General features: G+C 39.3%; 1 long non-coding RNA gene across 2 annotated transcripts in view; it reads right to left on the reverse strand.

Moving 5' to 3' along the window:
* Positions 1-2,778: 2,778 nt before the first annotated feature.
* Positions 2,779-25,711, reverse strand: part of LOC139440791 (uncharacterized) — a 35,633-nt gene continuing 12,700 nt past the window's right edge. The window contains exons 2-5 of one of the 2 annotated variants that reach the window (XR_011650982.1): positions 19,665-19,770; positions 17,344-17,446; positions 16,433-16,803; positions 2,779-2,877 (exon numbers count right to left, since the gene is read on the reverse strand). This is a non-coding gene — a long non-coding RNA (uncharacterized lncRNA). Of the gene's footprint in view, positions 2,878-15,091; positions 16,804-17,343; positions 17,447-19,664; positions 19,771-25,711 lie in introns of those variants that run through there. The other variant, XR_011650981.1, reaches the window with a different exon arrangement.

Genomic DNA, 25,711 nt, shown 5'->3' on the forward strand with positions numbered 1-25,711 from the left:
AGATTGGGAAACAAATAAATATCTCAAGGGATACTACACTAAGATTGCTTTGCAAGTATCTTTAAACTGCTGTTCAGCTTTCAAGAAACCCAAACTGGACATCATAGACAATGCATTATGGTTATGGTTGAAGTGAAAAACAAACACAAAACCCCTAAAACTAAAAAACAACAACTTGGGGCATCAATCAGTGAATCCTCACTTAAAAAGTAAAATGAGGCCCTAGCCCAACATCAAAACATTGGCACACATATGTACATCTTTGGGTTTTAACGTAAAACAAAATGTTAATGTGAGCATCATTTGTAATGGCTCCCCACTTTAACTCACTCTATGAACTGACTACCGAGAATAGGAAGAGCCTCCTGCATCCCCCACCTTCATGCCTACCTTTCTAAGGCCGTGTTCGTGAGCTTCCCAATGCCTGCCCAATGAACTAAGCTGTGTGGCCTCAGCAAATCCTATATCATTTTACCTAACTTAATTTTCCAGTCTTATTTTCTAGTCATATACCTTACATTTAGTACACCTAGACTTATAAGCCTCTGAACACAAGCTGTAATTTTAAGCTCATGCTAGTCTCTCAAATTGGAAGAAAGGGGAAGAGAATGGGAGGGAGGGAATGGAGAAGAAAATGGAAGGAAGAGGGGGAGTGGAGAGGGAGGGAGCGACAGGGGAAGAATTAGCTGGGAGAGGAGGCCCTGGTGACAGGGTGGAGGCAGTGATGATTTCACCCCATCACAGATGGTTCCAGGGCACCTGTCCTCTTACTCGGGTCTAGCTGTCCCACTTACTACAACACGAGTATATCAAAACCTATGGATTCAGAGTCACGTGCTAAAGTGCTATCAAATGTGATAAGTATAGGGAATACATCAACACATAAGAGTATAAATAAAACCAGTCATGTGGAAGAAAGCAGAATTCAAAAATACTGTAAGTAAAATGTAGTTAGCTAACCTTAAAAGGGGAAGAGATAAATTTTGAGTGATATAGAGAGCTAATGTTCACTTGACAGTTTTATTTTATAAATTTGCTTAAGGTCACAGTAAAAACTTTATAAACATTTGCAGGCTGTTGTACAAGATGAGATCAGTGATAACGTGAGTTGGGTGAAACTGAAGCACTCTGGTGGGGCATTGGTTGCGCCCCAGCTCTGGGGGTTCTAGAACAACCAACAGGCTATGTGATCTTTAAACATAATATCTAAAATTAAAACATTAGAACTCTTTAGTTTCTCCACTTCTTCCTTACTCCTGACCCCTATAAGAAGTTAATTATTTGATCATTTTTCCCTCCTTTTGCATTACCTTTCTGTCTGTAGTTTTATTTTTTCATTGACTTGATATGGATTTTCTAAAAAGTGACAGAATTATAAAATCTCTAAGCTAGGAAAGCCCTTGAGCTATTATCTCCCATTTCCCTACTCTTAGACAGCATCATAATAACATTGTCCCAGACAGATGAAGAGCTACGTTATTTTTTAAACCTTTAGAAGAGTCTATAATCTGCCAGCATTAACAACTCTCCCTGTCAGGAAATTCCTTCCTAGGTAGTCTAAGTCTCTCCCACTGCTGTTGAAATCAGTTACCACTCAGCAGAGCTGAGTCGACACTGAAAATAGCTGGTCTTGGGGCCCTCTGTAGAAATTTCTTCATTTGCTGTCACTGTAAGGTAATGAGTTTTGAGTTTTCTGTATACCTTTGTTAGTCCTCAGCTCACATCCTTCTCCAAGCTGATTAACCCCAGTTCTTCAACCTACCTAGAGAGTTCATTCATACTCTTGTCTGTCCTCCCACATCACACTGTAAGTATCTCTGCTAGGACGTTATCACCACTTAGTGTTTGCATGACTACCTCCTCACACCTGCTGTCTTATTTGTGTGCCTCTCTCTCATATAGGTCTTCAGTAAATGATAATTGAATGAATCAATGAAATGGCATCCAGATAATCCATTTTGTTCTAACCATTCACCCACAGTTGTGGCTGTCTTCTGTTAGTTAAGTTTCTTTTGATAACAAGTAACAGAAACCAACTCCAGTATTGGAGTAAAAACAGGGAATTAATTGCAAGAATACTGGAATATCTCACAAAATCTAAGGAAGAATGAAACCAAAGCTCAGGAAGATTAAAAAGTAGGGCAATTTCATGTATTTCTTCTGCAGGGGGTGTTCCTTCCGGAGTATTGCAATGTGTCCCAGCCACCAACAGTTTCCAGTAACACTGTTGCTCCTCTGGCAACATTTCAGTTCATGAGAGAAGCAAACTGATTGGCTCAGCATAGGTCAATGACAGACCCAAAACAATTCCAGGGGACCCTTTCCTGACACTGAGGTAGTTGTCCGAGTAGGGGCAAGGAGTGGATACGTCTGCAAACGTGGAAGCTCCTCAGAGAGGGAGAGCCCTGCCCTGTGGGGTCGCTGCAATGACGATGCCCACCTCAAACAGTCACTGATCCCTCCGGCCATTGTCACTGTTGAGTTCTTATGAGGATGTCACAGAGCTGAATAAATAAGGTTAGTCAACCTTTCTCTTTTTTGCTTGACTATTTTTCCTTAGGCTTTCTGGTGCCAAGAGTTAAGAAGATAACAGCCTGTCCTACAGAGTTGAAGAATAAATTTCCTTTGAACTATGGATCAGTGCTTGAGCTAATGATAAATATTACCACAAGATTTACAACACACAGAAAACTCGTTCTTTCTGAAATTCAGTACACTTTATATGTCATTGAACTGGTGGCAGACTCGTACAGGAGATACTGAATAGCAAGGGACAAACCAATAGTGGCCCAGCCCCCAAACATGCTTCCAAGTGGCTCAGCATGCCTGCAGCACAATGTCCTGAACTTCCCGATGAGGACACCTGCCAACATGACCCTGGAGAAGGAGAGAAGGAACAGCGAGTCAGCTACGCAATAATCACAATGCTGCAATGATTTAGCAGTTTTCAACTTAAGTCGGATTTGTTCATTATCTCTTATCCCATTTGTAATTGAGTTAAATACCTACGATGGGTGAAAAATAGCCAATTTTTTTCCAGTTCTCCCTTGAGAAGAGGAGTCAATTTCCCCACCTCTTGAATAGGGGCTGGCCTTCAGATTGATTCTACTGAATGAGGAGGAAGGGATATCCTATGAATTACAACCTAGGCCTCAAGAGACCTTGTGAACATGCCAGATAAGGGGATAATAAACCATGTGGAAAGTTGTAAATTTCGTGGCGTTTGCCATGTAGAAATAAATAACCTATACATCATCAAAACACACAGCTAATTTCAGACTGTAGTAAGTGACTAAGGATCCAATAAGGCATTTACATTAGGTATATACTAAAAAGTATCTCTTGCCACCTTGGCCCAGTGACTCAGTTGGTTGAAGTGTAGTCCCACACACCAAAATGTTGCAGGTTCCATACCTGGTTGGGGTGCATATGGGAGGCACCCACATATGCATATGGGGTGCATATGTTTCTCTTTCTCTCTCTCCCTCCCCCCTCTCTAAAATCAATAAACATATCCTCCAGTAAGGATTTTTTTAAGTATCTTTTGCCTTTTATTTGGTATGGCAGAAATCTATAACCTTCCTTTAAATTTATATATATATATACATACATACATATATATGTATATATATATATCCCATTAAATTTATTCAAAAGTTAAGATTGCTTTCCTAACACTTTGGAATAATGTTCATATTTAGAATTTGGTTAATCTAGGATCATTCTTCCCCAGGTTATTTAAGACATTCAGGCAGTCCATAAAATTTTTACAATGTAAGACCATTTTCAAAATTCTTGCTACTCTGTTTGCATCATTTACTTCGAGAATTTAATTTATGTTTTATATGTTTCCAGTTCTGTTCTCTTGAGTGAGTTATCTGAAAGTTAACTGGGTAGTTGAAATCTATGGACCATCTCGCTGGATGTGGAGATTTGGCTTTGTTCCACTTCATCATCCTGACTTCCTGATATGGAGATCTGTCACAGCCCCTGCTGTGAGATCTTCTTTATTCTGTTTTTCTTTTATCTTTACCCAGAGACTTTCAAGAATTCTTCTTTGTTCCTCCTATTTCCATAGTTACTTTGGTAATTGAATATCTCCCTATGTCTCACCCTGCCAGAGAGAGAAGTTTATGGATGCTTAGTTTGAATATGGAATGAGAGCTGGGATACTTAATAATAAGCACAGAAGCCAGCCTAGAATTCCCACCGTGGGCCACATCATATACTCTTCTGTACTCATTATTTTTACTATGTTTTCGATAATATTCTGCCTCTCAAAGACTAAACGAGTCACAGTTTCTTGCCTTAAAAAATCACATTCATTTTGCATGGCTCCACCTTTTGTTCATTTTTAATATAATAACTTTATTGTCCTTATGTCAGTTTCACTTTCTAATTCTCTGTTCTCCCATGATGATTATTTGGTTTTCTATACTTTGCTCACTCTACTCCCGTTTTCTAAGTCTAGCGTCTCTTTTTACCTCAGAAAACAGACAGTAGTCACCCTGATAAGCAGTAGGCACAAAAACTAAACTCTAAGAAACAAGAATTAGAACATCAAGAGATTTTTGCAATTCCTACTATTTCTCCAGGTACCATTACACCATACAACCAGGTGTCTCTATTCATATTCACCACTGCTTCTAAAAGCAGTAATGTTTTGGCAGGGTGAGGGGAGCTCCAGGAAAAGATTGGGACACTCTTGACTAAAACTTTTTTTTTAATGTTTCTTACATAGAGTTTACATTGGGGGGGAAGGGGAGAAAGAAAGACAAATATTTAATCCCATTCTTCAAAAAGCACTTACTGAGCACCTTAGTAACACAGTTCACATCTGCATGCTTCTGTCTCCTACATGCATCAAGCAAATTATCTCATATGTGAAGCAAGTAGGCAGGTAGTAAATGGGTTATTGCACATGAAATACTTTAATATGATATGTAAATGTAAGAAAAAAGTTATTTCCATTTTACATAAGCAAATGGGAGTCTCACAGAAGTTGATAGGCAGTAAAATCTCTGACATTGCTTGTAGCAATATGTTTTTTCTGATACATCTCCTCAGGCAAAGGAAACAAAAGTAACCAAATGGGACTGCATAAAACTAAAGTTTTTGCACACAAAGGAAATCATCAACAGAATAAAAAGACAACCCACTGAATGGGAGAACATATTCACCACTACAAATGATACACGGTTAATAACCAAAATTTATGAAGAACTAATAAAACTCCACACCAAAAAAACAAACAATCCAATTAAAAAATGGGCAAAGGACCCGAACTGACACTTCTCCAGAGAGGACATACAGATGGCCAACAGACACACGAAAAGATGCTCAACTTCATTAATCATCGGAGAAATGCAAATTAAAACCACAATGAGATATCACCTTACACTTGTCAGAATGGCTATCATCAATAAATCAACAAACAACAAATGCTGGCGAGGATGTGGAGAAAAGGGAACCATTTTGCACTGTTGGTTGTAATGCAGACTGGTGGAGCCACTGTGGAAAGCAGTACGGAGATACCTCAAAAAATTAAAAAATAGAACTGCCTTATGACATAGCAATTCCACTTCTGGAAATGTATCCAAAGAAATCCAAAGCACTATTTTGAAAGACTATAAGAACCCTCATGTTCATTGCAGTGTTATTTACAATCGTCAAGATATGAAAGCAGCCCAACTATCCATGAGTAGGTAAGTGAATAAAAACAGATGTAGAACATTTACATAATGGAATACTACTTGGCCATAAAAAATAAAAAAATTTTAACTTTTGCAATAGCATGAATGGACCTGGAGAACATTATGCAAGTGAAATAAGCCAGTCAGAGAAAGACAAATACCATATGATCTCACCCATATGTGGAATCTAATGAACAACCTGCGCTAACAAGGAAAATGGGGACAGACCCATAGATGGAGAGCAGACTGACAGCTCAGTTAGGGGGGAATGTTGGGGATGGAGGGATCGAGCGAAAAAGAAAAAGGACTCATGGACACAGGCAACAGTGTGGTCATTTCGGGGAGGGGAAGACGTAAGTGGAGTAGGAAGAGGGCATAAGGGGGATAAATGGTAATGGAAAAAATACAATAAAAGTAATAAGAAAATAAAAACAGAATAGACACACACACAAAAGAGAAGATGAGATACCTGCCTAACCTGATACGCCTTGTCTCTTGACCACTATGAATCTTTGTACCATTGCACTCTTTTCACGTGAGTCTACTCTGCAAGGGGAAGGAATAGCTGGAAATCTCTGACCTGGAAAAGCTTACAAATCATTTATAAAAAACATCATTCACATAAAAAACAATTTGCTTTATTATTATTATTATTATTATTATTATTATTACTTACTGCTTACCTTGTTCCAGGCATTGTTTTACCTGCAATGATTCATTTAATCCTCTCAGCAACCTTGGCAGATGGGTGTTATTTTTATCTTGAATGCAGAGTAGAAGTAATCAGGGCACAGAGGGGTTTAATAACTTGACTGAAGTCACCAGAATAACAAGTGGTAGCACAAGGGTTTGCAATCAGTTGCCTGGCTCCAGACTTTATATGTTGGACCACAATACTCTACTATCTCTCTACAAAACGCTGTACCCAATGTCTTCCATATTCATGATATAGTGAGTGTGGTACGTGGTCAGGGAAATTCATATTTTGGGAAGTGGGGAGAAGGAGAGAAACACAAACATTTGCCTCACACACACACACAAAAAAAAAACCCTAGTATAGACCAGAAACATGGGGTAAGATTTATTTATCTGGAAGATGTGAAGAAAACATAATAAGTAGAAAAGATAAATAAAGTCTATACTTGGCATTTTCAGGACCTGCCAATGGAACCATTCTGACTAAAGCAGAGGATTTGGAGAAAGGGCATAATGGAAATTAAGACTGGAGTGGTAGGCATGTTTCTGGTCTGTAAGAAAAAGCTAAGTTTGGACTTAGTAATAAACAATGGAAAAATACAAAGCCTTTTTAGTAAGGGGCTAAAGTGCTCAAAAATGTGTTTTGCTGTGATAAACAGAAAAGGTTAGGAAGGGGAAGACACAAGGTCTGAGGAGAAGAGTTAAGTAACTCTTGCAATAGTCCCAGGCTACTTGAGGTAACGAGGGCTTGAATTGGAGTGATGGTGTGGAGAGAGAAGGAGAGGACGGACACACTGATTCACAGGCTTGGTGACTGACGGGATGGGGGAAATGAGGTGGGGAGTGGGGAAGACGGATTTCAAAGATGTCTGGATGCTTCCAAGCATAGGTATGTGAGAAAATAAGAAGTCCATTTACAGAAGCAGGGATGTTCATAAAGGAGATAATTCTGAGACACATTAGATTTGGACATACTAGACTGAGTGACAGAATGACATACAAGTGAAATATCCAGGGGTCAATGAACAAACAGGGTGGGGCAAAAGTAGGTTTACAGTTGTTCATATGGAAAATGATACAATAATGAATAAATAATAAAAAACAATAAACTGTGTTTTGTGTATGCTCAACTGTAAACCTACTTATGCCCCATTCCATGTTTATTCATTCCCTACTTTGTGTTAAGGCAATGTGCTAGAGTTTGGGGATTCTGATGTGACAAGAGAGAGAAGATCCCTACCCTCATGGAGCCTGGCGTCCAGCCTGGATAGTTAGAGGGTTAGGTAGATTCAAAGATAGGTCAGGAACACAGACGAAGATTTAGAAACCGATTCATTTGAGGTGACTAGAACCAGGATGCTGGTCTACTCCCTATCTCCCACCCTCCCTCAGTGGAGCTCTTTCTTCTTTTTTTTTTTTTTACCTTCTAAGCAATTCAGTTATTTCTATTTAGTCTCCTACCCCATCAAATGAATTACTATGAACAGTTGTTTTTCCTCACAGAGAATTAAAATGTTTAAATATTTACTCAGGAACCCCATAGATGCAGGGAGTTATTCCAAAAGAGTAGTTAAGTTTGTTGCACATAGGAATTATCAGACTACCAGTCACAGCCAGTAACCAAAATAAGGGAAGGAAAGAAAAAAAAAGGTTAAAGAGAAAAAAAAATTTTAATTCTACACAGCAATCTGTTTGCTGATACGATAAATAAGTTATGGTTCCTGGTATAGGCCACTCAGCCTCCAGGCCAGTGACAGATATTTGCAGCTTATACCTGTGCATGTCATTGGGATTGGGGCTTAGTTACTGAGCAGAGAAACCCGGACCTTGGCTGTTTTCTGTGCACAGAACAGAGGGTCGGTGCAAACTGGTGCCTGTGGCTAGGTGTGGTCCATGGACCTGTTTGGTTTGGCCTTCATGCTATTCTTTTAAACTTTGAGCCAACATTTAAAAGTCAGGTTTTGAATTTCAAGGTTATACACAAAATTCAAGTTTCCTAGAAGCTCTTGAAAAATTCAAGTGTCTGTCAACACTGTGTTAGCATTTCTGTCTGACAATATCGGGCTAGAGTTAAGTCAGATCTGATCTTTTGAACACAGTCCACACCCTCACACAATAAATTCTGTTCTCTGTAAGGCAGCTGGAGTATTTGAATTTGTAACCTCTCAAATGTGTAGTTCTCTGGGGAAGTTTGACAAAGGCACTTGCCTGCAGGAAATAGCAGATAAAAGAAATGTGGCCCCATCCTAAACCAACATACTAGAAGGAATAAATGGAGTTGTCCAATAACTAAGGGAGGCCTTTTCAAGAAAAGGAGCTATGGCCATTGACAGTGACACCTTTAACAACTAGTTTATATTTTCTGAAACTCAGATTCCTAATTTGTAAAATAAAACTACTAAGACTCGCCCTCAAAATTGTTGATATAATTTAATGAGATAATGCTACATAAAACTCTTAGTACAGGGACTTCTGGCCAAGATGGAGGTATAGGTAGATATACTGACTCCTCGTACAAACAAAAGAAGGACAAAAACAAATTTAAAAACAAAAAACAACCAGAACTGCCAGAAAATCGAACTGTATGGAAATCCAAAAACCAAGGAGTTAAACAAGAAACATTCATTCAGACTGGTAGGAGGGGTGGAGACAGGCAGCTGGGTGGAGAAGACACGCAGCAAGGCAGTAGGGCTGGAGGACTGGGTGGGTGAGGCGGAGGCGGCTGGCTGTCCCACGTTTGTGTAGGGATAAGTTGGGAGGAACAACTGGGGAGCGAGACAGACCACACAAGCAGGGTTCCAGCGCAGGGGGGAAAGAAAACCTCAAAACCTGTGGCTGTAAAAATCTGTGGGAGTTGCAGCAGCAGGAGAAACTCCCAGCCTCACAGGAGAATTCACTGGAGGGGCCCACAGGGTCCTAGAATGTACACAAACCCACCCACCCAGGAATCAGCCCCAGACGGGTCCAATTTGTGGGAAGTGGGGGAAGTAACTGAAAGCCAGCAGAGAGCCAAGCAAGCAGCATTGTTCCTCTCTGACCCTTCCGCCACATACAGTGTCACAACACAATGAGGTGGGTTGCCTTGTCCTGGCAAAAACCTAAGGCTCCACCCCTTACTATGTAACAGCTGTGCCCAGATAAAGAAATATGGCCCAAATGAAAGAACAGATCAAAACTCAAAAAATAGAACTAAGCGAACAGCTAGCCAACCTATCAGATGCACAGTTCAAAACACTGGTAATTGGGATGCTCACAGAAATGGTTGAGTATGGTCGCAAAATAGAGGGAAAAGTGAAGGCAAAGCGACATAAAGAAAAATATACAGGGCACCCACAGTGAAGGGAAGGAAACTGAGACTCAAATCAATGATTTGGACCAGAAGGAAGAAATAAACATTCAACCAGAGCAGAATCAACAAACAAGAATTCAAAAAAATGAGGAGAGGCTTAAGAATCTCCAGGACAACTTTAAACATTCCAACATCTGAATCATAGGGGTACCAGAAGGAGAAGAGGGAGAACAAGAAATTGAACACTTATTTGAAAAAATAATAAAGAACTTCCCCAATCTAGGAAGGGAAATAGACTTCCAGGAGGTCCAGGAAGCCCAGAGAGTCCCAAAGAGGAACGCACCAAGGCACATCATCATTAAGTTACCCAAGATTAAAGATAAAGAGAGAATCCTAAAAGCAGCAAGAGGAAGGGAGAGAGTTACCAACAAAGGAGTTCCCATAAGACTGTCAGCTGATTTCTCAAAAGAAACTTTGCAGGCAAGAAAGGGCTGGAAAGTATTAAAAGTCATGAAATGCAATTTGAAAGACAAGGACCTACATCCAAAACTACTCTGTCCAACAAAGTTGTCATTTAGAATGGAAGGGCAGATAAAGTGCTTCCCAGATAAGGTAAAGTTAAAAGTGCTCATCACCACCAATCTCTTATTATATGAAATGTTAAAGGAATTTATATAAGAAAAAGAAGATCAAAACTATGAATAGTAAAATGACAACAAACATAACTATCAACAACTGAACCTAAAAAATAAACTAAGCAAACAAGTAGAACAGGAACAGATTCATAGAAATGGAGATCACATGGAGGATTATCAGCAAGGAAGGGGAAGGGGGAGAAAAGGGGAAAAGGTACAGGGAATAAGAAGCAGAATGGGTAAGTACAAAATAGGGAAATGTCAAAAATAGTATAGGAAATGGAGAAGCCAAAGAACTTATATGTACGACCCACGGACATGAACTAAAGTGGGGGGATGCTGGAGGGAGGAGGGTGTAGGGTGGGGTGGGCTAAAGGGGAGAAAAAATGGAACAACTGTAATAGCATAATCAATAAAATACACTTAAAGATAATAAGGAAATGAATGGGTGTGGCTGTATTCCGACAAAACTTTATTTCTGGATACTGGAAAAAAAAACTGTTAGTACAATGCTACATAAAACTCTTAGTACAATGCCTAGCATTTAATAGACACCAAGTAAATGACAATAATTATAAATGTGGATATTCTTTTCTGTGGCAATCACAAACTCAGGTGCAAGTGCAACCTGGTTTTTCTCTGTATTATATTCATGAATGTTTATTGGGAAGCTACTGTGGCTGTAGCTCTGTGCAAGCTATCCTAAGGATACAAAGAATAAACACATTTCATGTCATCATATAATTTTCTGGTAAGAAGCAAAAGGGTATGAGAAAAATATATTAATAGGAGAAAAGAGTCTTGATGTAAACAATACTATCTAAAAAGAAATATTGAAAATAAAAGACTTGGAAGAGGCAAAGAAAATTTAAGACTGGAGTCCAGAAGAGAGTATATGGGAAAATGCCACAAAGGGTGAGAGTGAAAGAATGTCTTAGATAATGTTGGCTTTGAGATTTCTAGAAAGACATATTTCACTCTCTACAGAATAATGAGTATCCTCAAATAATAATTCCATCATAACTTACTCTTATTTGCCACTTACTACATACCAGGCCCTAGTCTTAGTGTTTTGTACATATTAGTTCATTTAATTTGCAGAACAACTTTTGAAATAGGTTCTAAGATTTCCCTTTTACAAATACACAAACAAGGCCCCACAGAGGTCAAGAATTTGTCTTGGTTACCCTACTATCGAATGGCCAAGCTAAGATTTAAAACTCGGAGCTTCTGGCTCCACAGTCCATGCTCTGGAGGGAATCTGCAATTAGCTCTGGGAAGAAGGGAGGTCTCGTCATGGCAGACACTTTTCTGCAGGTGAAAGAAAATGTAGTCTAACATAGTTAATCCAGTGTTCTTTTCTCCCCTGGAATATGTGTGTAAATAGCTTCGTGGAATCTGTCCCTTCACTTTTTCTGAGGAGAAATAAACATACTTTGGTCATGCCCAAGAGCCAGCACACCAATTCTCCTTTCCAGGTGAGTGCTGAAATTCTGGAGCAAAAGCTGAATTTGGAAAGTGAAATGACTGACCATGTACACAATGTTGAGAATGTGCTTTGGTTACACTGAAGATTTTACAAGGAAGAGTCCCTCCCAGAGTGGGAACATTTCACTGAGTCAAGGAAGTGATTCCTAATGGCTTGCCAAATGGATACCTGACTGCTAGGCATAATGCAACCACACACCAAGTCGACATCAAGAAATCGATGAATATGGCCTTGGCCAGTATAGCTCAGTTGGATGGAGTGTAGTCCCATACACCAAAAGGTTGTGGGTTCGATTCCTAGTCAGGGCACATGCCTAGGTTGCCGGTTCAGTCCCCAGTCAGGAAGCCTATGAGAGGCAGTTGATCCATGTTTCTCTCTCACATCGGTGTCTGTCTGTCTCTTTCTCTCCCCCTTCCTCTCTCTCTAAAAGCAATGAAATATGTCCTCAGGTGAGCATTTGAAAAGAAAAGAAATCCATGAATATGCAAAAGAATATCAGTAATGATACTAGGAAGATTTTATTGAGCACTTATTTTTTTATCAGATCCAGTTCCAGGTGTTTTCCATGTAGTATCTAACCTCAGGACTTGATGAGGGGCAGTATTAGTCTCATTTTATAGATGAAGAAACTGAGACACGAAGGCCCAACAGCTAATAAGTGCTGGTGCCAGGACTTGAACCCACGTAGCCTGACCTAGAGCCTTTGTTAACCACATGTATTACGTTCAGGAACAAGGGTAATCCTGATTTCTAAATTTCTTTTGAAAAGATTGATATTATTTTACACAACTCAGAGCAATTTTTAGGCCTTACTAAGTTATGTGAGACCTAAATTTTATATTTTAGGATGATATGTGGATTAATGATATAGGTATACATATAAATATCAATGCTACTTCCTAGACAGATTAAGAAAGAAATACTTACTTGAAATTTGAGTTGGCTAGCAAATGTCTTTAAGTTTAATTAGATTCACTAAGTAGTGACAATTCTATTTATGTGGAGTAATTTTCTCTTAAGTGGTACAATAAGATAGTCTATTAAATACTTTTTCCTACTTTCCACAAAATCTGAATAAAATCAACATGAAAAACTAAAATGTCTTCACTAAAGTCATCTACTAGTTTACCACTAGAGGGAGCAACTAAATTTTAAATTTTTTCCCTTCACGGTAAACCCTTAAGTTTGTTTTGAAAATAGTCCTGACTTTAGGTCACTTCTTAACTGCTGCCTTTTCTTTCCTTCTTTCTCTCTTTCCTTCTTTCTTTCTTTCTTTTTTCTTTCTTTCTTTTTAATCAGATGCTTATTATAAACTCTAACAGAGAACATTTAATAAAAACATTGCTATTAGTGTACTTGATGCTAGTGCACTTGTGAGAAAAGATGAACCATAAACAAGTAAGAGTTCAGAATTTCAAGCAAAATGAATAGAAATTTCCACTTAAACAGATTTAATATGCTTAACAACTACAATCTGCGATCTGTTACTGAACAATGTGACCCATCCAAGCAAAAAAACCAAGCAAAAAACCAAGCAAAAAATACCTCTGACCCAGCAGAATAAGTATCACACGGTTTGTGCATACATAATCTCGTGCATAGATGGTTACATGTTTGAAGTAAACAATTCAAATCCTAGCTGGAGAGGCCAGAATGTTTGATGGTGTGACATAAAAAACACATTTTAGGGTCAATGCTATGTGAGTAATTGCAGGGAGTTTTCCTGGGCCATATGCATCACTCTCTTCCCGCTGAAAACTAGAGCAATAATCCATTTGCTTAATAAATATTTATTGAGAGACTGTTATGTGTTGGGCAGCATAATCTCCACTTAATTCACCCCAGAGACAGAAACCTTGTCTCAGAACAAGGCCAAGGCCAACTCTGCACTGGGAATTTCAGCATTACATGGATCTGTTCTAGAAAAACAAGAAGGAAGGATAGCTAACTGAATGAAACCACTGCTGAAGCTGTGAAAACTGGGGTGATGGGAGAAGAGGATTAAACAGAGTGCGGACACAGACGTTTACTTCACCCACTACTGATTAAAGGTGTCACCAGCTCCTGCATGTAGAATGGTAGAGATCAATATCAGAACCACACAGAAGAGGAAATTTTGCTCTGAGCCTTGTTAGGTTTAATACACCTGCCTGTAAGCTGTGCGCTTTTTATCTCAGGCAGAGCCATTTTCACCACACGATGTTGTTGTCATTATAAAGACTTGAGTTGAGGGATACTTTTGTATGACATTAAAATTCTGTCTCAACCAAAATCAGGGTGAAGATTCTGTTCATCAGAAGAAGCAGGTCAGATAAGCAGCACTTTGTAACAGAAGGATGCCTCATTAAAGCGTTTCCTACCTAAACAAGTCAGCGGCACTAAGACTCAAAAACTTTCCTCTCAGGCTATTGGCTAGGTATTCACTCAAAAACCATTTTAGTTTTTCTTATTCAGTTCAAATAAGCCTGATTATCTGGGTAATTTTTAATTACTTTATTGTTCAATTATAGTTGTCTGCATTTTCTCCCCACCACTCCCCCCCCACCCCAGCCAAACCCACCTCCCTCCCTTGGTTCCACCTTCCCCCTTGGTTTTGTCCATGTGTCCTTTATAGTAGCTCCTGTAAACCCTTCTCCCCATTGTCCCCACCCTCCTCCCCTCTGGCTATTGTTAGATTGTTCTTAACTTCAATGTCTCTGGTTATATTTTGTTTGCTTTTTTCTGTTGTTGATTATGTGGTTTTTAAATCCTTAGCAGATTTGAAATAACAAATCAGAAAGAAATTGACAGTAGCAAACACTTGTTGAGTACTCTTTATTTTCCCAGCATTGTTCTCAGCAGCTTTAGTTAAGCCCAAACCCATGACAACCTCACGAGGTAGGTACATTGTTTCTGCCATTTCACATATGAGGAAATCAAAGAACAAAAAGTTAAAGACCTTGCCCAGGGTTCATGGTCTTATGTGACAGACCTGAGATCTCCATGGAAACAGCCCGCTCTGGACTCACTCTCAAGACCACTACCTCTGAGGTGAGGAGGGCTGTTAACTGGTCTGTAGCCAGAGATGATCATGGCTAATTGCTAATCTGACAGTCAGGGAAGAGAGCATGTGTGAAGGGCATCTGAACAGATTTAAAATTTATTAACAATCTGGGGTCATATTAAACACCAACAAACTGTTTTTTAAATATTTTTTTATTTTCAAGACAATATTATGTAAGTTTCAGGTATACAACATAGTGATTAGACATTTCTATTCCTCATGAAGTGACTACCTTGATAAGTCTAGTACTAATCTGGCACCATACGTGGTTATTACAATATATTCTCTATGCTGTACTTTACATCCCCGTGACTATTTTTATAACTGCAAATTTGTACTTCTTAATCCCTTTACCTCAGAATGAACTTTAATTACATGTTTTCTGAATTTTTCAGGACACTTCAGATTTTTAGTATTTATTTTCATAATCCCCATAGGGACACAGAATTTTCCCACTGTTTCTCTAGCTTTTAATTCAAAAAAATAGTTACTATTCTCAAAACTTACTCAGCATTAAGTACAGTCTATCAATGCTTATAATGTAGCTCAGAGACTTTGAGGATCAGTGTCTGAATGAGCCTGTGTCCTGGGAAGCGATGTCACGGATCAAAGTTCCCTGGGAGTCATTCATGCTCCCGGTACTGGGGACGGTGATGCAGGGGCCAGGATTCCTAGGAAGGGGAGACTGGAGTCTGAACAGATGGCCTTTGAGAAGGGGAAATCTTAGAGAGGAGCTACCGTAAATCTCATTGAGATGGCAGGGCCTGTGCCCCACCCTACCAGTGGAGCTAGCAGACTAGATGTGCGGGTGTGCATGCTAAGAAACCAGTTCTCACAGCCAGTCCTGTGGCTAAGCCCAGACCAAATGCCCCAGAGGAGCAGAGGTGGAAGCTGTGATAATACAGCACCCCCACCCCCACCTGTGAGGTAAGTGGACATGAGGGCATGCGGGTGTACTACTGCCCGGCTCTCTGGGATCAACATCCTAACCAGCTTTTTCAAGGCGAGGCCCCCTTCCTTCCAAGAAACAAAGAACTAGAAAGCCTTTTGGGACCTCTGTCAACTTCTACAGGAGGATGAAAACAGCTCAGTTTGCAACAGTGCTGAGAGAGAGTGGGGGGTAATGCCTGATTTTATAATGCCTGGTGCTAAGACAGTTGGGGAGTACTTTTTAAGAAAAGAAATACAAAGTTATGAATACAAAACAGTTAGGTTCAATAATGAATATTCACGTAGAATGAGAAAAGAAATTACAACTAATTACACAGTTTGAAAAGCTGACAAATACCTCAAAGACCCCCAAATCCAGAAAAATAACAGTATCTTACTAATTAATTTTATGACATAATCCACATAATTTTCAACTATATATTCTTTGACATCTTTAAGTGGTAATCACTTCATAATATTTTCTATAGAGGGAACAGAAAGATAATTCATCTTTCTTCGATAATGGTTGATCAAAAAATTTTTTTTATTACTGACAGATTAGAAAGTTTCTTTCCACTTCACAGCTCACTGTTTCCAAAGTCAGTTTTTAAGATTATTGTCAAACTTGGAAAATATCAAGTTTTTATGATTACTCACCTGTAAGATGCCGGGGCAATTCAAGTTTTCTCATAAAGGGCTACAGTAAGGTGCTCTCTGAATTCCCAGCGCGGCCATATTGCCGGAATTTGGAAGCAGACCAGACTGGTGGTGGGCCCTGAAGCACAGGCTTCAGTCGCTTCATGATAAAGGTGACTTCACTCGTAAGTGAGGGGACAATTTCCAGTTCAGATCTGAGACCCAGTAGAAAGTCCAGGAGAGGATATTTTGGTGGTGGCAATGGCAGCTAGTTACCTAAAGTAGAACACTCCCACAAACAGCCATGTGAAGACTTTTGGAACCACTTCCAATCTCAACAAATAAGCCTCGGCAACAACTTAGTGGCTTCCGCTGAGGATCAGTCTCTGCACCTGCAAAAGAAGCGCTGCGTGAATTTGGACCACATCGGTCAGTCCTCAGAGTGGCCGCAGCTGTTAAGAGTGTTGCCAAAGGGAAAACATACACTTTCTATTTTCTTTTCCAAGGCGGGTTCATAAAAATTCAGAAGACAGGAAGAATGCACCATAATAGATGGTTTTCAGAAATCATTACTTTACTTCATTTAGAGAAGACCCAGGCAAAAGGGCGCTGAAATGGATGGTGTTTGGGTGTTCCACCTGGTAAAACAGTGTATGGGCTGTGGATTCAAGGGGACTTGGAAAGATCTCATCACCCAGTTTCAAAATTTATTAACTCCTGCTAACCTTGTTTTATCTATACCTCCAACCAAAACTCATTCCCCTTCACCTCCGAGTAATTTTAAAAACAAACTCCAGAAATCATAACTGTTCCTTTGTAAATATTCTAGAATGTATCTCTAAAAGAAAAAAAAATGTCTTAATCAGCTTGTGCTGCCATAAGAAAATACCATAAACTGGGTAGTTTATAAGTAACAGGAATTTCTTTCTCACAGTTCTGAAGGCTGGAAAGGCTAAGGCCAGGGCTCCAGCACAGGTGAGGCTCCCTCGAGGGCCCTCTGCGGGTCGGAGATGGCCGATTTCCAGTTGCACCCTCCTACAGTGGAGAACAGAGAGAGAAAGCAAGCGCTCTCCTAACTCTTGTAAGGATACTAATGCCATCCTGAGGGCTCCACCTTCCTGAGCTCTGACCTAGTTATCACCTCGAGGCCCCACCTCTTAATACCATCACATAGGGGGCGAGGATAGGATTTCAACATACAGATTTGGGGGTTCGCAAACATCCAGTTCATAATGGGACTCTTAAAAACTTGATAACCATAATATTACTATGACACATTGGAAATTAATATTCACTCTAATATCAAGACATATCTAACCATGCACTTCCTTTTTGGCACAACAAACCTGACAACTAAAAAATTAAAAAACAAAAAACAATGAACTGACAGTGAAAAAAAGACTATGTTTAAATCTCAGTCTTTTCCCTTTATGTGAACAGGGCAAATTCAAGTTATCCTTCTGGACTTTGATTTACCCACTTCACTCTCATTCTCTCACCATTGTTCAAAGAGCAAGTTACATAACTACTCTGCAATTTAATACGTCATCCATAAAATGGGAATAATAACCATTTTGAAGGTCGTTACAAAACTGGAGGAGACAACAGGTGAAGTACCTGGCACACAGCAATCACTAAAAAAGAAAACTCAGTGGTCTTTCCCTTTTGAATCCCAAATTCAACTTAAAGCAATACTTCTACATTTAACAATGTGCAATCCATACTCTGCTTTTCTCTCGCATGTATTCACAGCAACCTGGAAATGGGAGAAGCTCAGGTCGTGTGTAATCCAAGGCTCAGAAAGATTGATCGACTTGCCCAAAGAGCACAGCTGTAAACGGGCAGAACCAGAATTTCTGTAGAAAAAGCTCCTTATTCCCCTGCGGTCTTTTGAACCTATGACATCAAATGAAAATTAAGTTTTACACTAACTATTCTATTCACAGATGCAGGAAAATATACTATAGTCTTAAGGAAAATTTTCATCTACAATGGTTATAAATTTTAAGTTTTTTAAACTATTGGAAAAATCTAAGCTATCTCAAAAACTCATTTCTCAGTTCGGGATGCCAGAGGTTTCGGTCTTACCATGTAAAAAGGGGCCATGTGAAGGTTTTTTGTTTTTTTTTTTAAACTAAGTGCTTTGAAGCTCAAATGTCCAATTTGTTACATATTTAAAGTGTAATTCTTTAAGCCAAATGCTTATTGGCCTAAATTAGCACATTTAAAATCTATCAATGAGAGTTCACAATGATTTTTAATTTCTGAACAAATATTCCTATTATTTTCTCACAGTGCAACTAGAAACTATTACCTACAAGAAACACTGCAACCTGACCAAATGTTCACTGCAATCATTGTTTCTATTGTAATTTGTATTGTAGGTGGCATGACAGCCTCCAAGCACCGCCGATTTTGTGTAGTCAGAGAGCAAGAAGTCAGAAAGTTGCTGCAGCTTCCGACAGCAGTTCCTCCACCGGGCGCACAAGCTCAGACTCCAGCGTTCATGCGCTTAATCCAAGCGTAATGCCCTTTGGATGAGCACTAAGCATGTCCCGGCTAGCAGGCCTGTGGAAAAATTATTGTATGTCTCAGTAGTTTTTTTAAGTTCTTTAAAAAATATTTTATTTATTTATTTTTAGAGAGAGGGAAAGGGAGGGAGAAAGAGAGGGAGAGAATCTTTGATGGGCTGCCTCTCACATGCCCCAAACTGGGGGGACCTGGCTCCGACACCCAGACATGTGCCCTGACCTTTCAGTTTGCAGGAGGACACCCAACACACTGAGCCACACCAGTCGGGGCTAGCTCAGTGGTTTTGTCTTTTTCTTCATGTGGTTCTTACACACTTCTTCTTTAGATTGTTCTAGGTATTTTATGCAGTTTTTTGCAATTGTAGATGAAATTCCCCCTTTAGATTTTTTCACTGATGTTTGCTGGGATAGAAGTAAATTTTTGTGAGCCCAGCGTGGACCTGGGTGAGAGGACAGAAGTGATGTTCCCAAACATCTCGTAATGGATAGCCATAACCATAAAGCAACATCAGAATTCAAAATGACCTTGGCAAACAGAGGAGTGCTGGAAACAAAGAAAATAGTAGTGAATAGGGGCAAGTACAATACAAAACAATGACAAACCAAAAATCAGTTAGAAAGGTACCTTGGCTGTACAAAAGCATGTCTGGAAAATATATAGGGTCAAAGTGAATAATTAGCCGACCGTGAATGAACAGTGAGGCGCTACGCTCTTCCCTGACCTGGTCATTGGGATGTGGTACGTGAGGACCGTCAGGCTGGCTTCCTCCTGTGTTCAGTGCTAGTGGAGCCTCCATCACGGCACGTGCTAATTCTGACAGCCACCACCTGAAGAACAACGGGGAGATCTTAGAGCCCAAAGTTGACATGAGAACTAAAAACATGTATATAAAGTTAAAAACAAGATTGGGAGACAGAGTTATAGAAAAGGGAAAGTACTTACATAACAGAACAGTGACCAACAGTAGCTACATACACTGATGACACTTAGGACAAAAAATAAAATAAAATAAAACAGGCTTAACCTGCAACTTGAAGTCGTGCCGTAAATGGCAATGTTGTCAGACAGCAGATTTATTAATCATCAAAACAGCTGTCAAATTTTCTGTTCCAAAAGTGTTATTTAGCAAATTTTTCTACTGTGCTGCTCAGTTTTATAAAAACTAATAAGGTAAGTGATCTCAGGCTATTTTTAAAGATGCTGGCGGCTAAGTTATCTACAACTAAGAAAGTAAATAATTCACCACACTTCTGAATACAAACAAAAGGGCTTTACAGTTCAGCTAGCGAGTGCTTGGGAAAGATTAGAATGTTTATCTTAGAGTGCTCAGTGGAAGGACACGGTGTTTATAATACCCAGCAGGCACCCAGCTCTAGTCTGTGGTGCCTGCTGTGTCTCACAAAGAAAAGACAGGGAGAAGCGACTTGGAAGTAAGGTAGGATCTTGTTGGATCAAATACAAACCTATCTCTTAAGGAGCTCTCAAAACAGAAAAAGAAGAGACTCCCAGAAGCTGAGAAACAAGTCTCTAGAACTTTCAAACTAACGTGGGTAAAGACAGACAAATTCACTTGAAGACGTTTGGGACCAAGGTGTGTAAGTTTAAGGTTAGTGTATCTATCCTCTTAGGGAAAACTTTAAGAACTGGTGGGGAAAGAAACAGCAGTGCTAAATATTATAGTAGAGCCTAAAGAATTACTCCATGTTCCATTAAAAAAAAATAGTATACTTTTTTGATGGTGTATTCAGGATTATTTGAGATATGGTCCCTTGAACTGCCCTATGTCAGTACTGACATTTTTATTCTCCTTGATCCCCTTGATGGCCATTACCCGATTTGTGGTACTTACCGGTATATTTTTCCTTTCCTATAATCGGACATGTTCTTTCTTTTGTAATACGCTCTCTTTTCTGACTTGAGACTTGTTTTACAAGTCATTACATTTATGTTAATGACCGCTTTCTATTGTCTCAGAGGGAACTCAACCTCTTGCAAGCCTGCAGGCACAGCTACAGGGCCCGGCACAAATAACGCCCCTTTTTTATTACATAAAAATGTTTTATTACAAAAGCATAAGCATAATTCTGTAACATAACAACATCACACTCAAGCACACCACATGACATTTTAGGTGAACTGTTCAAATTGCTGTCCCTCTCGTGTGAGACATTCACATACCCCACCAACCACACTCAATGGCGCTCTCTCTGCTGGACCCTATGTAATGCTGATTCTTCAATATAAAACTGACTTTTCCTAAATTGGCTGTTTCATTCTTTTCCCTCTTGACTTATATCATTTCTTGACCTATAAGATCAACACTAGCAGTGCAGAGCAATGATATTAGGTAAGGCTGGATGAGAAATTAGAAATACGTGGGAAAGAGTCAACGTAATGCTTACGAGAGTAAACTATATCTAAAATACCTACCGTGCAGGGGCTTAAGTTGGTGTGGATTGGAATAGAATACAGTTGGAACTGTATTCAAGTTCCCATCTCGAATATAGGGAAATAATACTTTTCTTCATTGATTTTTTTTCAAACTTTTCAAGAGATGTGCTGAGAACATCAGATTCATGCTGACTTGAGATAGAAAAACTCTTCCAGTTTTTGCTTCCTGCTGAGAGTGGGCCTACCATGGATAAATCACAGAATAAGTCACCGTGTCTTTTCTGCATAGATGGAAATGGCTTGATTTCGCTTATGTTCACAGGGAGTCTTTGGTTTGGTATGAGTTACACTTTAATAGTTTTCAAAACATTTTATGGAAGCCCCAAATTTTATACCTAATAAACACTAACAAGATATTATTTTAGGGCCATTTTAAAATGATGAAATTTTGATATTTGATAGTTCAATGAAATCTAAAACTACTGAATTTGAATCAAAAGCTTTGGCTTATAATTCTCAGAAATTTGAAAAAATAGGATTAGAGAAACTATAAATATAAAACTACAAATATAAAAATGCTCTTTGAGAATACGTTGAACACATTTTGCAAAGGAAGATAAAAGGGAAAGTGTTTTACACATAATTTTTCCTCAAGTCAATTATATATTTGTTCCTTCACTGACCTACCATGAGTCAGGAAATTCTATATGTCATATGCTGCTGACTCAAAGATAAATACTGTAGAGTTCTTGCCTTCCAGAAGTTCACAGGTTAGTTGAATAATAAGCATGTAAGCAAAATAATCTCAGGACAATGATAAGTGCTATTACAGAAGCCTGTGTAAAGAAAGTACCCTACCCCTGTCTAATGTGGCTCAGTTGGTTGGAGCATAGTCCTGCAACGGAAGGGTTTCAGGTTTGATTCCCAGTCAGGGAACATCCCTAGGTTGTGGGTTCAATCCCCAATCTGGGTGTATATGGAAGGCAAACAATCAATGTTTCCCTCTCACATTGATATTTCTTTCTCTCCCTTCCTCTCTCTCTAAAAGCAATGAAAAAAATGTCCTTAGGTGAGGATAAAAAGAAAGAACATTAAGGGGTGTTCCCACATAGGGGGTGGAGTCACAAAGGTTTAACAGAAGATGATAAGTGATCATAGTGTGAATGTCCAGTGGAGTTGACACCAAAGGTAGGAGTAGCAGGAGATTCTTACTCAGAAAAGTTAAACCACATCGCAAAGGGCCTTGAATATCATACAAATGGATTAGACTTTATCTGGGAGATGATGGGGAGCCACTTTAGAAGAAGTGGCAGAATCAGATTTACATTTTAGAAATGTACTTCCAATGGCACTGTGAAAGGTGGATTACAGAAAAAGTGAGGCTACAGGCAGGACAGCCTTTTAGGAGACTACTTGCAAAGCCCATAGGAGATGACAAGCATCTAAGGAGGACCATGAGGCAATGGCAGTGAGGATTATACGAAAACTAACCTGAAAGATGTTTGAAAAGTAGATGAGACTTGACTATGTGACTAATCAGATGAAAAGCAAAACACAAAAGTGGGACAAATCTGAATTTTCGGCTTAACCAATTGGGTGGTTTGTGGTGCCATTACCTGAAGCAGGTAATGTAGAGGAAAAGCAGATTTGGAGAAACCAATGAAAATGAGCTTGGTTGAAGACATGTGGGGTTTGAGGTAGAAATATTTGATTGTTCTTTAGAAATATTATGTTGATTCAGTCAAAGATTTGAGCAGGATACAGTTTAGTATATAAGTAGGTGGTACCTTAATTACTGGGAGCTTGCAGGACACTTGCAGGACAAATCACAGCCCCATTGGTAACTGTGGCATTATAGTGATTTTATAAAGATGTGTTCTCAGCACTGTCCCCGTGGAGTGACAGAATCCCTGAGAATGGCAATACTTTTAGGCTCAACTGCTTAAACTTCGGTGTGTATGAAAACATCCAGTAAGCTTGCTGGAGTGAACAGGCCTAGAGCCCCCACCCCAGAGGCTTTGATTCAGTGGTATGGTGTGGGGCTCAGGAATCCATTCGTTTAAAAAGCAACTCCCGGTGTTTCTTATATGCACTAAAGCTTGAGGTCTTTCAGAAGATCTACTGAAAAGAAAGAAGCCCTGGCTGGGTGGCTCAATTGATTGGAGCATCGCTCTGTACACCAAAAAAAGGTTGAGGGTTTGATTCCTCATCAGGGCACATACCTAAGTTGCAGGTTTGATACCCAGTCAGGGCCGTATGGGTGGCAAACAATCAATGTTTCTCTCTCTCTCTCTCTTCGCTCTCTTACTCTCGCTCTCTCTCTCCCCCTTCTTCTCTCTTTGAAACCAATAAAAAACATATCTTTGGATGAATACTAAAAAAAGAAAAAGAAAAAAAATGTAGGTGGTCAGAATTTTCATGTGCAAATTTTGCCTGAAAAATTACCATGTGTTCAACTTGTACCAGATTATTTCTTTTGGTTTTAAAGTTCATGGTTTTAGTCAGAAACCTAGAGAATACTTTTCCTGGAAAAGTTTATAACAAATACATTTGCCTGCTTTGAATCATAACAGCATATTTCCCTACGCTTAATAAGGAAATAAAAAGTTTTAAGTCAAAAACAAAACAATCAGTGAAACGCAACTGATTTACCAATTTGTTAGTGACTAATTTAAATTTTTGGACTCACTATGCTTAAAGAAAAGGGTTCTGGACTGAAATTCAAAATCCTGCATTACTCGACATTAGCACTGCCCTTGAGCAAGTCCTCTGAAGTCTCTGGGCCTTCATTTCCCCATTTATTACAAGAATGAGTAAGGCTGGAAAAATCTCATAAGGTTATGGGTAAGATTCATGTGTGGTCCTTTAACTTATATATCTGGTTGAACAAAAGGAAAATGATGATATTTAACCATTTTGACCTACAAAAAAATGGAAATTTCATATGGTTCAACACATCTGGGATGGAGCCGACCCTCCAGGCACGGCCAGCCCAGGGGCTCTATACAGCTCCATCTCACTGTCAGCTTGCTTTATTTTCTCCAACCACTGCACAGTTTTCCTCTATGACCACAAGCACACCCACCTTTATATCCTTCGGGCTGTGTGATTTCCAAGGGCAATAACCTTTTTTACCTCTAGACTGGAAAATCCTGGAGAAGGACTCAGACCGACATGGTTGGCATCATACCCTCACCTCAGCCAAACGCTGCAGTCAGAGTACCATTATGGACTGGAAACAGATCGCTTTCCTCCCCCAGGAACCAGAGGGGGAGACTAGTGTGAATGGCAGGTTTAGCTCTACAAAGGAGGTGAACAGACAAAAACAATAGGTATCTTCTACATGTCCTTACACCTCTGGGTGTGTCATGACTTAAGATATACTTTATTCATTGAAAGGAGACATTATGGTTCAGCTAAGCCAGAAGGAAGATTTGGATTCAAATCTTTGTGATTTGGGAAGTTATTTTCCTCTTGAATCTATTTTCTCATCTGAAAAATGTATTACAGATACCTCGAAGGGTTATTATGAGATTACATGAAATCACGGGCATGAAACTTCTTTGAAAACTGTAAAGCACTACAGACATTGAGGACTCACTCAATAAACATCTGTCGAGTGCCTACCGTGAGTTGCGAGCTTTCTTAGGTGCCAGGAATATGAAGATGAACACAATATGCTATTTTTGCCCTCTGTAACATCATATAGGATCAGGATAACATCCTGTATGTAAATAAGCTCAGCACATCTTCACTTTTTAATACTTGACAACTGAGTCAGAGAGTACAGTAATTTAACAAATGCAGGGGTAGTCTATATATTTTAGAATAGAGATGTTATTAAAAAATTGAGTGCAAAATGAATTTCTTTAAAGCAAACCTTTCACTTGTCTCACCCCTGTTCTTTTCACAAAACTGTATTTGATTCTGCTCACCTCGTCAACAGATGATTTTTTAAGATTATCAGTGTTTGTCTCAAAACCAGCTTTTCTCAAAACCGATCCTGTAGTTAGTACTTTGCGGAATGTTTCTTATCTCTACACACACATAAACATCAATACAGCAATTCTAACACCATAGTCTTCCTCATACCCATCTTCAAACTATTTCCTAAACCATTTTGAACTTGATTCATGTTAGTTGTTATTTACATCTTTTTTGGCACAATTCTCTTATTAAATAATGTTGTCCCATCCAAGCTCATGCTTTGGGAAAGGGTTGATAAAACTGAGATTTGTCTATAAAATTTTATAATTCTTCAGCCATTCTGAATCCAAAATTGCCCATCATCATTTGGGGCAGTCGAACCTTCTCACAGAGGTTTACATCCCCCTCATCCTGAAACATATTTTGAAATATGACTTTTTAAAAATTTTA

This window comes from Desmodus rotundus, chromosome 3 (genome assembly GCF_022682495.2).
Source record: "Desmodus rotundus isolate HL8 chromosome 3, HLdesRot8A.1, whole genome shotgun sequence".
Lineage (NCBI taxonomy): Eukaryota > Metazoa > Chordata > Mammalia > Chiroptera > Phyllostomidae > Desmodus > Desmodus rotundus.